Consider the following 18,835-nt stretch of genomic DNA (forward strand, 5'->3'; position numbering starts at 1 on the left):
AAAAGAAAGCGCTCCACATTTCACACTACCTATATTTCGGTTGCACCCCGGGATTCCAGACGTACAATTATGAATATCTACTCAGACACGTTGGTCTCATTCCCCTTTCAACTCAGCGCGACATTACCGATGCCACTTTCTTATACAAGTGCCCTCAGTCTCGAATTGACCGTCCACAGTTGCTATGATCTCTGCCTTTCGGTATTCCAGGTGTGTAACTACGGAAGCATCCTACATTTTTTACCCTGATGTATTTAAAGGGGACACTGTCTCGCGAGGCAAGACCCTCGTAAACTCGCTGTCATGTGATTTTTTTTTCTCTAACACTTCCCGTTCTACTCCAAAAGAGGTTGTATCTAAAGTTTTCCATTTGTCAAGTTCACTCATTTTGCTTATGCCCATTTGTCTTTTCCTGACATCCTGCCGTTCTTCTGATCAGTATTGGACATAATTCCTTCGATCTTTTACTCAGCTTTTTGCCGTCCTTTAGTCCTGTAATTTCACGTATGCGTAATGTAAAATATGTTATGTAAGACGTGCCTGTTATTTTAGATATAAGCAGTCTATCCACCAACGCTATTGTACATATATTCTGTGGCCTACGTGTGTATTGTGTAACCTGTGAGTATATTCTCCATTTCTTGGGTACCTGTCGTTTTCGGCATTATGTAGAACTTTGTGAGTGTGCGCCAATACCGAGGCCCTCGAGGCTGTTTTGGGCACATAATAAAAATGTGTGACTGCAGTTGTTCTGTCTTCCACCCTGTCCCTGCTTTCATGCTGATATCCGTCATCATCAACATAATAAAAATCATTATTATTATTATTATTATTTGAGAATAAAAAGCAAAATGAAGACAGCTTTTTCACCAAAATCACGCAAGCTTGGGTGCACTAGACAGAACAGAATAATAACTGTGCGTGAATTAAAGGGGAGAAGAGGAAAACAATGTTCCATGTATTCACATAAGCGACGTTCACTCCTCCAGAAGAAGATGCGAAAAAGTCACCGGATTTAGCTACCCCGTAAATACAAGTCATATACGTCCCCGTCCTGTCCCGTCCGTCCGTAGTCTTCTCGTGAATATGGACATGGGAGAACTGATGTTCTGAGGCTGGAACAACATAGAGGGGACAAATACAGACAAAGCCTCCGTTAGACTTCTCGTGCCGTGCTAACCTGCGGTAAATATCATGGGGCGCAGCCGAAAGGTAATTCGTACCAGACGACACGGAGATGCGTTCCATCGAAAATTCAATATTCATGGTTTGAATGCTCAACATAATGCGCGGCGAAACTTTTGCCCCCATGCGAGTATTTCCTATTTCCATTTTTCTATTTTTCTTGAGTTCTCCTCCACTAGAATGTTCCGCGGGGATGACGGGGAGCGCGTATTGTATCAGAATTTGTGATATAGCATGGATGTGCAAGTGGATGCAACCCTGTAGGACATTTCGAGGGCAGTTGAAAGAAAAAATCCTACCCGGTTCGGCATCCCGGGATCCACATTTCGAAATCCTGATATCACGGGATTGTAAAAACGGCTCGAGATCACGAATCCTAGGATGCCGATAACCCCGTCCCACTTTTTTCTGCTAAACGCCCTCGCTTTATGGCCGTTTGAAACGCACATGGAAAAGAGCTTACCAACAATGCACTTTGGATGCGTCTTGCAACTTCTGATAATTGTTGTTGCACGTATTCTTTGCACTGTCTAGTAATCCTGTAGGACAGATGGCACCTGAAAACGACAGATATGATTTCGTTTCATCGATGTTTTCGCCGCGCGGAAACTACGGATTCCATGTGGAATGGTACGATGACCGAAGAATACCAATGGGCAGTCCTGGGAAGTAATCTAATCAGAAATAACTATTTTTTTTTCTTTATCATGGGGCTTTAAGATCCTTGCGGCTTTAAATGGACAAATCAGACAAAGTGAATCACAGGGAACAGTACTGCAAAGCAACAACCCGGGAACGCAGCAGAATAAAAGTGACGCGGATTGGTAGCACTACAATCGAAATGAAGAACGGAGAACAGTGCTGAATGGTGCATGATTTACAACAGAGGTGATGGATGAAGGTAAATAATTCCACAGTCTAAGTGAAAAGAGCTTCTATGGGAAATGTACGGTTCATACTTGTGAGCAGCAGGAGCAGCATCGTCAATGAGTTTTTCCATTTCCAGATATACTCACATGACTCGGTACCGAGCAAAACCTCAACTCAACATCTGACTATTTTACTGGCCACACGTTCGGCTTTCAGCACCAGAAAGCTTTTCTTGGTCCGTAGATTGCATGTTCTTGGAGGCAGACAGGGAGTCAATGTTGTATAAATAACCGTGCAGTTAATGAGGTGTTGCAATAATAATCAATAATAAATACAGATAATAATTATAAGTGAATAATGGTAATAACAATGATTTCCATAATCGCCACATAAATTTCAGCACTGAAGATTGACATTGCCCGGTATGGGATGTCATCGCAGACACGTCTCAATTACAATTGCACATGTTACTCGTCCTTGTGTTCTTGACGCGTGCTGCATGTTCTTTGAATCTCTGACTTAAAGCTGCATGCTCCTTGCTTTGAAGCTGTCATGGTTTCTGTATTTTGACATATTAAACGGCATATTACGAGAAAGACTCTCATCGCCTGAGCTGAATAGATTGTTTCTCTGGAGAATTTCCGATTTTTCGAGAATTCCCGACATAACTACTACAATGTAACTACACACGTGCTCACCCAGCACCTTGACCTGCTCCCAAGGAGTCCCATTGAGTTGCAAGAGGAGTATCGAAAAAGTATGATGTTCTCCCTGAATGGTTTGTCCCCTGTACTACTCTTTTCTCGAAGGTGAATTAGAATTCATCGACGAAACAAAATTTTCCCAATATGCCTTGTTAGCTTAGTGACGCGTCCACCTGGCTTTTGCAGACGATTTTTAAAGGAAAACAGGTTTTGTGCAGTTGCATGCCTGCGGAAGAGATTTCCGAGATCGGTTCTGTTCCCTCGTGATGAAGTCATTCGCCTCATTAACACTCATATCATCATTGGACGATGGCAGACTAACAGCTTTCGTTTGAAAGGGGTTGTAGAGTGCGCGTCGTTAAATTATCTGTTCCCTGATACGACTTTAAGACCACAGAAAGTAATCGCAACCCCGAAGATTCTGATCTGTTCATGTACTGGATTCTTCTTATTATTACTGGACCATTACACTGAAGTGGACCCTTATATTTATAGTGGCAATGCCCCCATACACTTGATGGGTTGCACAGCGTGAAGTCAACACAACAGACACATTGATTAGCACTCTTCACAGTACCCTATCAAGGTAAATTTTAATTGCAACTGCCTCAAGAGGTGGCTTCAGTAGATGTATTACAGCAATTGTTTTAGACTTAAGGATTGTAACACCACCAGGTGAATATGTTGCATCTGCACGATCTTTTTGGAACAGGTTATAACACCAGAGTGAGTGTGTTTGTTGAGGATTCAGGTAAGTTTCTTGTAACAGAGAAGAGGAATGTGCCATACCTGTCTGAAATATCATTTAAGTCATAAAGGTTGGCGAAGAGCCCTCGACAATTCCACTATTTTGACAAGGTTGGTTTATTATTACGCCGATTATTATATCGACGCGGATCGACATAGTGCAGAAAAAAGAGATGAAGCGTGCAATCCGGGTCTGCGTTAATGAGAAGAGTGTGCTGTTCAGAGAGAATATTTCTTTTTGGGGGTTGTTATTTGCTGCTTCTGAAGCTTTCTGTTTTTTGAGCAGTTTCGAGTTTCCAGGCGGTATATCAGGGAACGAGCCACTCCCCGATAGATTACCCATGGGCTGTCTTTTGACTAGGCGCTCGTGTTTGTGATTCAGCTTTACGAGCTCGCCTGCCATCACACTCCATCGAGGTAACGTCAGCAGGTGGTGCCTGTGAGAATGACACCACCGAAGAGGCTTGTGCAACAGCAGGCACTTCTGCAGGAGAAGCTGGCGTTTGAGGCAGAGGTGAGTGTTTCGTGCTTTGCATTATCCTGTTTGTCTGTGTTGAGCAAGAGATAATTCTGGGTATCTGGGAAGTAGGGCTGCAAAGGATTTCTAGAGCTCAAACGAAGACAGCTTTTCTTCGCTTCTGGATCGCTTACTCTATGTAGCCTTGACGTGCGTCACCTCTTTCTCGAACTTCCGTTTTGAACAAGAACAGTGATCACCTGCGCAGTTGACGCAGTTACCTGGCCCTCCCCAAGCAGCACACAATTTTGGACCCATATTGGTTGGTCATCGTCTATACGGGTCCAATATGGGACCCGTTTCGTCAAGGTTTTCCGCATATGAGCTCAAACTGGGCAATATGGGGCGCATATTGCCCAGTTTGAGCCACTATTGGGCAAATCCTGGCAATATTGGCCCCATATTGCCCGTGTAAACCACGTATTGGCTGAAAATGCAAAAAAATGGTACCTTCCCGCGTTGACAAACGGCCAAGCAGCACGACAAGATTGGACGTTGAAGTGTATGAAATGCCCAATTCAATACGTCGTTACATCCAACAACTTCCCGCAGATCATAGACATTCTTGAAAATAATCAACATACGGGGCAATCCCATTGTACCATTCACTAGAACTTGACAACTCAACTTTCCATTTTCTGGAAGCAGGCGACATCTTGCTTCGCATGCCAATGCCAATTGGTCGAACCGACTGAGAGTAAGCGTGGCCGTTTCTAAAAGCTAAATCACGCGTCATACAACTAATGCGCGACAGTCGGATCGGACGTTTCATACGGGCTAAAATGTCACAGGCTCTAATGATAATGGAATTGTGGCTAGGTCAAGTAAAAAACACAATGTTTGATAGAAAGGGATGGATCTTCTGTAAAGTTAGGAGCTTTCAAGTTACTGCACGCTGTGTGAGTTGCTGAGGCGTATGACCGTCACTGTCACCGTCACGAAAGTGTTTCGCTCCTTCGTACTCTCGGAGCTGGTTGGAAATTCTTGGCTCATGGACTATCGCGATACCAATGAAAGCTCCTGAGGGATGTTTGGCATTATTGGCAGTTCAGTGGGACTGCCTGCCTAGCACTAGTCCATCCTGCTCTTCATTTTTAGGACGAGAGGTTTACTTTTTTCTAAATGTAATGTGCGCAAGCTTTCTGGGGCGATGCTGTGTTGTTTTTATAATTGTATGCAACGTGGTTCAATGAGATCTGCAGAAATGAAAAAGCAAAAAGGAGAGAGAAGAAATATCAGTGCTCAATATTAAAACGGATAATGCTTTATTATTACACGGACTCCCCTTTGGCGTTGCCACATAAGTATTTCCAATATTGGCCCAAAATGGGCTGCCCAATATGGGCAGCCCATATTGGTACAATATGGGGTCTGGTTGCACTCCCCATATTGAAAATATTGGCACCCATATCGGTCCAATATTAGAGCAATATTGGCGTGCTGCTCGGGTCCACACTCTTTGAAATCATGGCCCTGCTTCGTGCATATACACAGCATGCAGATCCCTACAAGCATCGGATGGGTGGCCGAAGCTATAGGAATTGGAACACCCGAGGGAGTTTGGCACATAAGGGCATAGATCGGTACAGATATAGTCTACCTTCACTTTATCTGGAAAAGTGTGGCTATTGAGATTGAGAACGGGGTCTCTATTGGTGACAATCATTACTTTTGCATATTTTATCTTTTAGGTTCTCCAAAATTTCCTCAACAGAGATATCGATGATTTCCGGAACAGCTGTTACCACACAAACTATGCCGGGATGCAGGGATGTTTCTACTCATTAGTTCTTTGGTTTTGAGGATGTGGTCGCTGCACACCCCCTGATGCACATTTGATCAATATGCCCCTGAACGATGTTTCTTAATTTCTGTAATATCTGACGAAAGATATGACACTGCATTCTGGAGAAAGAACGACGACATCCTTCCAGAGGTGTGTGACCACTGTACAGTATCAGATATTCCTGTTAAAGAGGTTGGTATTCATAGTTGTCGGGATAGCTGGTTCCGGCACATTTATTGTGTCTGATCAAAGCATAAGAAGTTTTACCCATTTCAGGTTTACCTAATGAGTCTTCCGATTGGTCACTCACACCCCGTAGTCACACATGTGAGAAGCTGCCAGAGTTATGAACAACCCCGATTGAAAAAAAAAAAAAAAAAAACAGAATTATTCTGGTATTTGTGATGTTCCTAGACTCTTTATGGTGTTTGTAATGTGCACATCAAAACTGTCAGGTGCGACACCAGGCGATTCTGGTGATGTGAGGTTCTCCTGAAGTGCACACGTACTGGCATGCTGTTTTTGATGTCCACATCAGAGTGGCCAGCTGTGACACCAGAATGCTTCTGGTGCACTCTAGTATGCTTCGTGAACGGACCACAGTGACATAGTATTTTAATCTAACCGTTAGCGCAGCAATACCAAACTCACTTGAAGGTCGACATGCCGTGCCAGACGCCGCATATTAGTGCACTAACCAGATAACATCACACCTGCTCTGTTTACAAGTGCGATGTTATCTGGTGAGTGCGCTAATATGTGCCATGATCGAGCTCACCAATACGTGATGTCGACCTGCATGCGATTTCTTAGCTAGGCCTGAACTCACGCCGTATCAGAAGATTGTGACCATGAGTTTCAAGACCCGAAATGCCAAGCTATGTCAGACATACAGGCATAGGGTGATGGTCCTATTGAAAGAAACAGACTGACCAACGAAAACCCCCATCACCCCATCAGAAAAAAAAAACCACCGCCACCGTTCAAGGCTTCTACCCTTCGCCTCACGTTCTCTCGGCAAAGTAGGTATAAGACCTTGGGACTAGGGGGATAGGGTCCGCAGTGGCGCCACTCAGCAAGAATCAGCGAACACTAATGCCCTGCTGACAAGGGATAAAGTAACATGTATATCTTATTACACAGTCTATGCCCCTTTTATACCATGTGTAAGGCACAGATCATAGATGGAAAGGCTCTTATTCTAACTGAGGGTATAGTACGGACTTCTGTGTACGTGATGTGTATAGTTTCAGTATTTTATGAATTTTGACTTATAGGACGTCTTCTACCACATGATTTTTATAGAGAGACATAATCGCAGTTAAACAGAGTTAGATGATAAATACAGATGTCAATAGCAGCATCTTAATGAGAATGGTTAGTGACTGATGGTAGCACGTTATCTGTGCGAAATTGTCAAATTTAGGCAACATCTCAAGGTAGCCTCACCGGTGAAGGCGGCTCCGCGATTGTCGAAGCCGCAGCATACCATATCAGTATCCATTACCCAACCTATGCTAGAGCTACCCGTCCTTGGAATATAGCTCATTGCTTTGTGTTTTCAATCAATCAAATCCGTTATTGTTCGCAGGCCAATACTACTACGAGCGGTAGTGCTGCCCGGATAGTTTTTGGTAGAAGCTTTCCCACATGTTTTTTTACGTGTGGTGTAACGTGCACAAACTTTTTTACTGCAGTTCACACACATGCTTGGTGGCTATGCAAACATATTTGACGTGAAACGGCCTTCGAATCTGACCGACACAGGGTCAAAATGAAAACGTCTATATAGTCTCGTCTTTGTAGGTCCGGAATTTCGTGACATCGGAGATGCAAGACCGGTGTCGTTCAATTAGATATATAGCCAACTCGGTCACACGAGCATGAGTTCACGTCGCAGTAATTCATGTCTATTTGTTTAGAGCTTGTGGAGATCAATCGCCTTAAGTAAGAATGGACTGTCGACAATACGGGCAAGTGGCCTCTAGACGATATTTATTTGCGAAGTATTAAAATAAGTGTGCAAAAAGGTTAACAATTCAAAATATCAGCCGCAGCCCACGCAAGAGCGAGCCCGAAATACGGATGGTGCATATCACTGGAAAGAGTAGCCGATGCGCTCTACACCCGCAAGGTAATCTCCAGCGCCGAGCAAGCGAGACCGTTTCGGGTGCGTCTCTAAGTTGAGGCGACGTGCGCGCTAAACGACGCCGCATCCACCTCAATGGACGCACGCCTATACATTGACATTCACCTTTGCTTTCATGTTATTTGACGTTAAACCAATAGCCGTGCACCCTGACACCGTCCCTGCCCAATTTATACCCTTTTCTTTCCAATGCGAAGTTGTGTCTAGATGTAAAGTAAAAAAGCATTACCATCTTCCTGCTTGTAGTCATTGTTGCTATTAAAAGTCGTTTTTTGTTAGCTAGATTAGGAAGTCAACACCCTGAAATACGTTTCAATACCATGGTTCACGTACCACTGCAGTATAAATTCTGTTCGCCCACAGGCATAAGAACCATTTCACCTTTTGTAGAGGTATACACAAGACTGCACAAGTTATAGCACAGGCGATTTACACCCTGAGAGGTATAAATACTTCTAACGACGTTGGCAAGTGCATCAAATACCAGCACAGCCTGTAGCTTTCTATACCACTGAACATGCATACCCAATCACCAATGTACCAGTCAAAATCCACGTTGTATACTGTATTCAATGTGTATACTCATGTGGAGCATACTAGATAAGGAGTGCCAAGATGATGTTCCTACCTTATCTGAGTACCTGATATATACATATAGCAGCTGTAAACCCTATGATCTGTTAGTTACAAGTGCTGTGCCTTTGGAGTGGCATACCCTACAGGCACAGTACCATCTATGTGGTGCCTAACAAGGTTTTGTACTTGTGTAAAAAATAAAGCGAACCGGTAAAGACGTACAAAGGGAATGCCTCAGGACAAGAGCCGGTATTTTGAACAGTTATGTTCGAAATATTGAGGCTCTGAGGCTCTTCCTTTCTTAGTTTTTTTTTATTTTAAATTTTTTTTAAATTTTTAAAATTTACCTCTCAACAGGGGGTTGTGAGGGGTTCAAGGTTTACAATGTACGATAATATTTTTTGTACTACAATTGACATTTATTTAGAGGTCTCCAGACTAAATTTCTGGGCTGTGAAAACCGTAACGCAACAAATAAGAAAACACAATTGTGTTGAGAAACTGTTGATGTAAATGTATACAAGTTTTCCATTTTATTCGACACAGGTATTTCATAAGAAAGCTGTGAGAGCAGCGCTGATGCCATCTCTGGCAGGTGTCTTATTCGGCCAGGTGTACTGCGTGCAGCACAGTGTATGCTACTACTGCACGAGAAATTGATAACAGTACGTTCTGCATAGATGTCTATTGATTTTCGCGATTTCTGGTGGGAGCCTAGCTTACGTTAGGTTATGTTAGATAATTGAAAAAATCGCACAGATTCCAACGCTTCCAAACGCAGATTCCAAACTGCAAGCTGGAAGCTGTCGTGGTCAAGAACAACAACGTCCCAAAGAACACACACGGTCCTCATGATGTCCCCACAGTGTCATCGTGTCCTCGTCCTTGAAGGTGTATCCCTAGAACGTCCAGAGGATGACACTCACGGACTGTCCGTGAAGAGTCATTCAGGTACGTCCTGTGCCCGTCCCTGTGGGTAGCTAGCGGAACGAGAAATATTACTTTGTTTACTTTACCTGCTCAGACTCCCTGAACACATTTGTTTTGTTTTTAGGCCGATCCTTGGACCGGATCGACATTTTTCTGAAACAAAGGGTGGTCCAGCGTAAAATTCTCTGCCTCCGAAAAGGATCACTGTCTACGATACATGGAGCATTTCTCGTGGTAAGGACAGAAATGCGCGATTCTATCGCACTGCTTTTGACTTCCAAAAGTCCTACCTGAATGTCTCAAAACAAAAGGAGTAATAAACATAGACTTTGCAGTGATTCAGACCTCATACTTCAATCAATTCCTCACTTGGCGTATTTTTTCTTTGCGTAATCGAAAGAAACGTGGACAGCTCACCCTTCGTTTTGTGTGGCAGGCGAGGGTCGACGTAACCCTCGCAGGGAGGGTCGCGTAAAAAGCAACAAATAGTATCTGTTTTCGCTTCGGAAGAGAATTCTAGTACCTTTCGGAGTGGGTTTTTCTATGTCTTTTATATTTATCTGTTTCTTTTTGAAATCGCTGCGCTTATTGTCCGCTATGGAATGCGCTAGGAATGAACAGCCAGACTTTATGGCGGCAGTTAACCAATATGAATGGAATCCGTATGCAACTGTTTTCTGTGCATGTGCAATAAAAGACGTTGATATCGGTTGAATGTGTTAGCACATAAAAAATAAAAGAAAAATAGAAAGAATGGTTCATCCTAGAAGTGCTCTGGCGCTGTTCTAAAGTTGTTCTCACGTAGCGTCTGTGGATGCTCTGAGGATACCGTGGGGACGCTATATTAGTGTCAAAATGACATGTTGAGGATGATTTGAGGATCAGATTCACCCTCCTGGGGATGTCAACCCCGTTCATTCATGATGCTCTTAGGATATCCCTGGGATAACACTATGTTGTCGGGGGGTGATACGCGCCACTACAAAGGAATAAGGGGCTTGGCTCATCATAGTTTCGGAATGGGTATCACAAAGCCCTTCTGATCTGCTAGATGGCCAGTTTTAGTACATTGGATGAACTCTACCAAAAACATACGCGCGAGAAGTAACATCCCCATTTCTGCCTTGGACTCGACTGTCTTTTCGCAGAACGCATGGCGCTGGAGGAAGGGTACACGTGCTAGTGAGGGAGGCAGGTGTTCCTAGAGATGGTGTCTGTGTGTTCTCAGTCGAAGGATTTCAGAATGACTTGTGACATCATTTTAGAACGGTGTGTGATTTTCTACAACCAGAGCCTTAAGGGAACTGTATCGGGTTCCGGGAAACCGTGCTAGAAAATACACGAGTCTTTCACGAAATTATGTGCTTGCTATGAAATAGATTTTTATTTCCGCAACTAGCGGAGCTGATAGAAGGAAGTGTTCTGTTGTGAGTCAAGTGTGAAGGTCCAAAAGTTAACTCTGTTTAAACAGTAATTTTCATTTACGGAAATTATTCTGTTGCTCGCAGATATCGTTTACTGAGATGTGCCGGTTTTTGAAAGAGGGGACCTCCAAATGGCTTTGTGTTTATAGCTTAGAGGGCGTAAACACAGATACGCACAGATACCCACAACCCCCTAACAACCCACAAAAGTCTAGAAGACACCCCCTTCCTAAAATGTTGTGAGGTTACCCAATATCTCTTCAAAGAGCATAAAAATACATGGAAGCAGTGACGTCGCACCCCCTCCAGAGTCCAATACACCCCCATGCACAAAATTTAGGGTGAACCAGTGATGATGTTACTTCACTTCTCTAGAAATGACGTCGAGCACTGTACTAAAGCCAGCGTGCTATTGATCCAAGAGGTGTGTCGTGTCATATCAACGGACACATCCGCGAGAAGATAAATGCTGGAGCTTCCTGGTTGATCGGTAGCGTTGTATTGCCAAGCGATCTGTCTGTTGCGGTGGCGAAAGCCATGTTCCAGGGCAGCGTTCATGGCTGACCGCACACGGAAATGTGCCAATCCTTGACTTAAAGCGTCGAAGGAAAGCACCCAGCGAGAACGCACAGCCGGTACCGCGATCCGAACCTCGGGCAGATTCCAGTTTCGTCGTGTAAAAGCGTTCGTCTTTTCCACGGAGCCAGGAGAACTGGAGATGTCAGACACGATGTGAGACACGAAAACGAAAAGAAAAAAGGAAAGAAAGAACATGACAAGTATTTGTGCTAGTCCCACAGTGAATAACTCTTGTAATTTCCTTGTAATTTCCTCTGTAATTCCTGTAATATATATTTTTTTAATCCTATGTTATATGAATGCTCTACTGCAACAAGAGAGACGGGTCAATATGCTTGTTACCTGTTAGGATTTCATTTTGTGTCGTAACGTTTTTTTGTTAGGAAACCGGTTTAAATGACCAAGTGTGTGTTTAATACGCACATGTTGGCCGATGTCGCTGTCTTCACTACAACCTTTATTGTGGGCGTTACTGTTTAGAAAAATGCTGTTAAGCGAATTGAGGCTCTGACGTTGGCAACAGTGAAAGATCAATGACAGAACACAAAACAAGCTGTGCAAGATGGGGCTGATTTTGGTAGCAAGCACAATGAAAAGAGTCGATTTAGCCGATAAGTTTGAACGCTATGTTTCTAAGTGTGAATGAATCCGCGATAAAATATAATATCCGCATTTTGGAATCTTCATGATGAGCTAAGATGGCGACATTTGTTTGCGCTTCCGTTTCCCAACATCGACTGCATTACTCGCAGTTATGGGTTGCCATAAGGACAAACGCCTGGTATGCCACTACTGTCCCTTTCGTATGCCGCCCATTAACGAATAAGATAAAAAAAAGAAAAACAGCAAAATGAGCGCACACGAAGAACATGCATTGTTCAGATGTGTCCTGTTTGCTCCCAGCTTCGTTTTTGTCTATTTCTTTTCTTTTTCTGCGTGTATCGCACAAGCTCATGGGGGTGGGCAACGTCACGACTACCGCTATTGGAGAAAGTGCGTCCTGGGCCGACTTCGAAGGGAACTCTGCCGACATATATATCACAGCGTCTGAGGGACAACCCACGAAAAACAGGGACGGCAAGCCTGACACCTGGATTCGAACCCCAGTACCTCCCTGCCTGACGCCACATGGCCACCATACCCAAAGTTGACCAATCGCCGCCGACAAAAACGGCACTGGCGTAGTGAGTACGTAGGCACGTGCGCAGTCCTTGTTTTGGCTCACTTGCATAGCAAACGTTTGTCAATTCATATATCAAGGTTCGTTCGCTTCTCGGCTGTTTCATAAGGACGATGGATTTCAGTAATGGACGTTTCCCAGAAAACATGCAATGACTTCGTTGATTAATGAAGTTAACATTTTTCGTCCAGTACTTGCACACACTGCCCTACGAGTATCCGCCTGACCGCATAAGTCGCCTGTGAAGATGACATCGAATAAAAAGCACCTTGTACATATCGAACAATTCTACTGTTAAGAGGAAATAATAAAAAAAACTACTATGCAGAGAGTTCTAGAAAATACACCATTTGCTTGCAACTATCACTAGTGTGGAGCCATTGATTTTCTGCGTTTTATCTCATGTGCCTTATTGGGTTTTATACTGACGCATTCAGTTTGCGCATCTGACCCAGCAGGGAAACGTCATCTTCTGTTTGGCCTTCTTGTGGCGCTTCTCCAAACACAAGCTGCACCGCTGATCAGGTCCTGCCGATAAGCGTTGCGTGTCGAAGGAGTAATCTCACTCACAAATTTCATGCCACGCCCTCAATTCCCTGCGCTAACGATACGGTTCTTTGAATTCGGTCGATTGTCAGTGCCATCATGTTGAATATGTAAATAACTGTGCGACAATGCTGGTCAGACTACCACCTTAGTTATGATCAACATTACTAATTAACTAAATATTAATATTAAATAATATTTAATATTAACATTAAATAATATAATAATATTTAATAACTTAAAAAATATAAAAAATGTAGCAATCCTTAAAACGACAACGGAAAACAGCAGAGGCTATAACCAGTTAGAACACACTCCGCCTGAGACACAGTGACCTTTGCCACCGACGTCATCAGAGCTACTGTTCCCCAAACACATGCAGGATGCATAATGCGCCAGCGCTCTTCCTGTGGTTATACTCACACATCGAGTTCGATGCTGCACATTGGTATCTCATTTCACTCTGCATCTTTGCAACATAATTTTGAAGAAGTTGTTCACCACAGCCTTTTGGTTTTAATTGGTCTGGAACACAATTCTTCTTGTAGTCCAACATGCTGCAAAAGATAGCAGACATATCAGTTACATGACCCTTCTGGACCTTCATGTGGACCTTCATGGACCTTCTCGTGGCTAATAAATTCTACTATTACTTTTCGCACTAATTACAAACCAGCTCCGGATTGTAAGACAGACAACACGTGACATTGAAGCACAGCCCTGCAGGGAATACAAGACGTGATCACATTGAATTCTTCCCACAATTTTAATTAGATTCAATGAGAAACAGGACTGCCAATTCGTCCAACGTGTGCAGGACGACTATTTATCATTGACTGAATTGGATGTTTGCAGTGGAGCTGCTTTCGCGAAACCGGGTTCCGCTGCGTTGTGTGGCGAAGCCGCATCCACGGAATGACGAACCGAATGGATGAATTGGTTTAATGGGTGCCAATGGGAAAGGCTGATTTGTAATTGATTTAATGAGATTCAACATTTTATGTATCACAGACTCCGCCAATACAAGGAATAAGAAGTCAGTTGGAAGAATTGTTCTAATGGGTATCAATAAGAAACTGCTTTCCAATTGGTTTAACGAGATCAACCATGCTGCTTGGCATGTTGGTAATACAATAAGTGAGACGCCAGTTGTTGGAGGAATGGACGTAATGACCGACAGTACATGCTCATTCTAAAATTAAGTAATGATATGATTAGGAAGAACGCTGTACGTACGTGCAGAAAATTAACTAATTCGAGGAACTGGTCTTATTCGGACAAATGAAATTCCAGAATACGCATTGTATCGAAAAATATGTCACTTAAGGAAATGGCAATTGAATGGAAATCTGTAATTAAAATTATTCCTAACAAATCAAATAGCTGTTGCCCAATGTCGCGGAGGCTGGCCGCTGGCGCCTAGCCAAGGAGGGCGCGTTGTAACACGTTTTCAACGCCGCACCACATAGTGATCCGTGCGCCTTGAAAACTGTTGAATTTTTTTGTAAATATTTCTTCAAAAGTGCATGTGCCGTGGTAACTTCGTATTACTGCTCTTACTTGGAGCAATTGTTTTTGCATTCCGTGCAACATTCAACAGGGCTTAAGAGGAAGCGTTTCTGCAAGTCCCCGCCGACATATTCATCAGTCTGTTACCAAACGTCGAAGCGTGAGAATGTGCGTGATGAATGTCAAGCAATTGGCGCTTTTGGGGATTTAATTTTCAGGATTTTTTCCTGTTTTTAAGGTATATGTAGTCGATGTGTCAGACATTGTCGCTTTTCTACGTTGTTACCGATGCTTTTAGCTTCTGCTCGCAGGCGAATATGAGGCTGGAGAGAACACAGCCAGATGTGCGTTAAGGTCGCTATGAACTGCGCTGTATGTAATGTGTTTTGTGCATACTTCATACTGACATGCCCTGTAAACGTGCAGTTGTTTGTTGTATATCCCATTCAAGTAGTTGGTTATATTTAAACTAAATAAATACATATAGGATGCATGTATGAGCGTGTGCGATTCCTGCGATGGAAATAAAATGGATGCTGCAAGAGTGCTGATGCGAGCGACTCGGGTTGGATGAAACGTAGACATTGTGTTGAAGGACGACAGGACGCTAGGCAGACAACCGGTTTGTGTGCTTCGTGTGCTGCATATTGCGAGTTAATGCACACACTTCCGTCTATACCCGGTGTGTGCCTCATATGGTCGTAGAGTTGCATTGTTGCAAATGCAACCGTGCGACCTGCCGGTTTTGGAAGTTTTTTTAAGTCTGGAATCGTTTTGGAAGACGCGAGGAGACCTTGCACCCAGGATTGTATTGTCCAACCACCTGTAACTGAGCAACTTTAGGAATTGCATTCGTAAAAACAATGAAAATTAAATACAAATGGAACGCATGCCATAACAGATTCCGCGCAAAATGCGCGGGCCGCCTCAAAAAGCCGCATCCCATGGCGCTTACCTAACTCCAGCGCTATCCATGTCGCTGCGATCGAGAAAAGCGACTATTCATCCATCCATCCACAAGGCATGAGGAGACTAGCGGATTCTTTCCTCTCCGCAGACGCAACCGTAATGTCTCAGCTGGACCCGACAGCTAGGGCGCTTGGTGAAATGACGCGAAGTATTCGCGTTAATGTTTCTCCAAACCAAACCCCACAGCTCGTTGTCCTCTCTAGCAGTACACCGTAATTCCTTGGAGTGCTGCCAGTGGCTTATGAGGAACCGTAGGCAGCTTGAAGTATATCGACAGGTGTCTGAACCTAAAACAACAAAGTCTTTGCCCTGCACGGGGGGTGTCAAGCATTCTTCAGAGTTCTGCTCCTACATTTGGCCCATATAAGCAAATCATTCAGCAAAATTTAAAATTGTTCACGCATTTTCTTATTTATCATAATGCCGCTGTAAAACCGCCGGACGCACGCGACGAAGTGCTTACCAGCACAGTCGTTTGTCGTTGCCGGACATCAGGCCTCTAGAAATGATGCCGTGTTCCTGTTCGTATTTCCTCAAGCACACATCTTCCGCATTTGATATTGCTTTTTGATTGCACTCCAAGCCTGAAAACGAACAGTATGATATATTTGGGTACTCATAATACAAAGCATGAGTCCGCCTTTGATAACTTGCCTAGGGAATATCCCCTGTTCCCAGCTTGACTTGTTCCACATAGATATATCAGTGGTAAAAACGGGTGGTGGATCAAACTGCTTATATTTTGCTGCCCTCGTTAATTGCCTGCAGCCTTATCCACAGCGCCACCGAAACGTTAACGAGAAAAATCACGCAATAAGATGACGTTGCATCACGTTGCGTGCACCATTCGGCGTCCTGCTGGGGGTTAGGCGGACGGCGCTGGTTTTTGGGGCAGTCTCCCCACGGCTGTGACACATTGCGACATCGCTTGCGTTGAACGTACCGTTGACATCGTGCAACTCTCACCGAACTTGCCAGTCGGGGCATCCGTGGACAATTGGCATTCGCCGGGCGGTCATGAAAGTGCCGGTAAGTATACCCTTCGAGCATGTTTACGAAATATTAACCATGCTGCCAGCACAAACAGCTCTCGTGGTCGCCTCAGAGGAAGGAATGAAGCTCTGTACATCTACAACGGTATATCACCTTTCAGTGATTGTGTTGTTACGTTATGTTGCACTCTCGTTTAGTTTTCCTCCCTGTCAAACTTTTCCTTCTTTCATACTTAACTGTTGACACTCCGTCCTGCAACCACACAGGACAACGACAGAGAACCGCCAACCAGCAATACCGCCAGCCCCTCTCAGACAGGTACAAGCGCCGTTTATGGGACCATTTTTTAACGCGCTAATCGCTCGTGTGCAGGTTTTGAAGCAATTTTTTTTTCTGTGGTAGACAAAAGATCTAAGGTCTCGCAATGTATTGGCAAAACATGATTGAAATACAAAGGGGTCTTTTCGGGAAACGGGCGCGTAAAATTCCGTGTTTTTTCTTTAATTATGTCTAAACCTTTGTCTGTTTCAGCGGATACGTGTAGGAGACGCACGCATGGTAGATAAAATATGAATGATAAAATCAAAGAGCATTAAAATATGGAAATAAATGATATCAAATGCAGTGGGGACACCTACAACCAGCGAAATCACGCGTCGAATTGGTACAATTGGTCGATTTGGAACAAAATTCCACTAGAGAGCATATTCGCCACTTTCTATATCACAGAGCGTTCGACCTGCGCACAAACATTTGCGATTGTCCTGCTGGCCTGGACGCATACTAAAGGATGCATACTAAAAATTTCGCAAGAATGTCTTCCAAAACTGGGGAGATATCGCTTCCAAAAACGGCAAAAAGTGAAACACCCAAATTCAAGGCCGGATTTTTTCAATTTTTTTGCATAAAAACTATTCGGTAGAAACCGTTCGATTACTGTTTATCATCATGTATGATGAACTTCTAAATATAAAAAAAATCTGGAGGTCAATGGGACCTGCCTGCATGACCTGACGTGAAATCGGCCTGGGGGAACACTCATCTGAATATTTCGGGGAACGAAATTCGAACGAAATTTCGAATCATTCGTAGCAGCAGGCGTTCATTTTTGACCGCTTCAAACAACGACCTTGTCAGATCGTATCTATGCGACATAATTCAGGTCTCAATAACAAATTAGAAACAGAGGCATATTAACACGATAAAAATGACGGCGCTTGTATGTAGAAGATTGTGGACATGTGAATGAAAGAGTGTCACCAATAATTCGAATAACTGCAGAAATCCTTGAATGTCTGCGCTGGTTTTTTTCACAAACCTGAGCCAGAGAGACTTATGCAAACATAGATGCCTCTTATTGGGATCTCGAATAATGTGGAAATCACCTGCGAGCTTTCATTTTACTGCAGGATATTTAGGCGATTTAACGGATGTGTCCTTAATATCTTGCCATTCTAACTGTATGGTAGCGTTGATAACTATGCTCTTATTCAATTCTGTTGTTTATGAGGTACTGTGCGATATTATGTACACTGCAGCCCACTAGAGTGAGAATGGATGGGCATCATACCCACATTGGTTTTACCATGGTAATCCTTGTCCCTCAACTTCAATTGACTTATCCACTACAGTGTCCTACCGGTTCATCAGAAATTTGTGTTCCTGGTAGAGTACTGTTACGTGCTGTAAAAATACTTTGTCGAATCGGCAAGGGAACAGCATGTTTAGGTAGATTGCTCAGCTTAATGTGTCTTGCTGTTGTATCTAATTTGCCATCTGGCCAATGTATTTCGATTCAAGCATATCAAATGGAACACTGTTATTCTGCATTGCACATATTTCCACCAAGATCACCTGCAAGAACCGCACGGGCATGTTGTGAAAATGCAACAACCTGCCTGCTCAGAAATACACCAGCAGGCCTCATGCGTGCCAAAAGTATTGGTGCTGTACATGATCTTTGTGTGCCTTGGGTCAATAGAGATATACCGAATTTACTTCCCACACAGGTGAGTGAAGTGTGGTGATTGGAGGCATAGCTTTTATTTGAAATAGCGTATGCTGACTGAAGCCAATAAAGGGCTCAGCGCATAACACTGGGAACGTACAGGAGACGCGGCGCATAGATTATATAAGCCGTGGCGGTTAACCCCTCTGGCGGATATATCCGG

At 43.7% G+C, this 18,835-nt stretch overlaps 1 long non-coding RNA gene across 1 annotated transcript; it reads right to left on the bottom strand.

Moving 5' to 3' along the window:
* Positions 1-1,660: 1,660 nt before the first annotated feature.
* Positions 1,661-16,249, bottom strand: LOC135373869 (uncharacterized). The gene is made up of 3 exons (XR_010416636.1): positions 16,135-16,249; positions 13,617-13,750; positions 1,661-1,742 (listed from the first exon to the last, which is right to left on the bottom strand). It is a non-coding gene; the product is annotated as an uncharacterized LOC135373869 (long non-coding RNA).
* Between the last annotated feature and the right edge of the window lie 2,586 nt (positions 16,250-18,835).

The sequence above is a fragment of the Ornithodoros turicata genome, unplaced genomic scaffold (assembly GCF_037126465.1).
Source record: "Ornithodoros turicata isolate Travis unplaced genomic scaffold, ASM3712646v1 Chromosome33, whole genome shotgun sequence".
NCBI lineage: Eukaryota > Metazoa > Arthropoda > Arachnida > Ixodida > Argasidae > Ornithodoros > Ornithodoros turicata.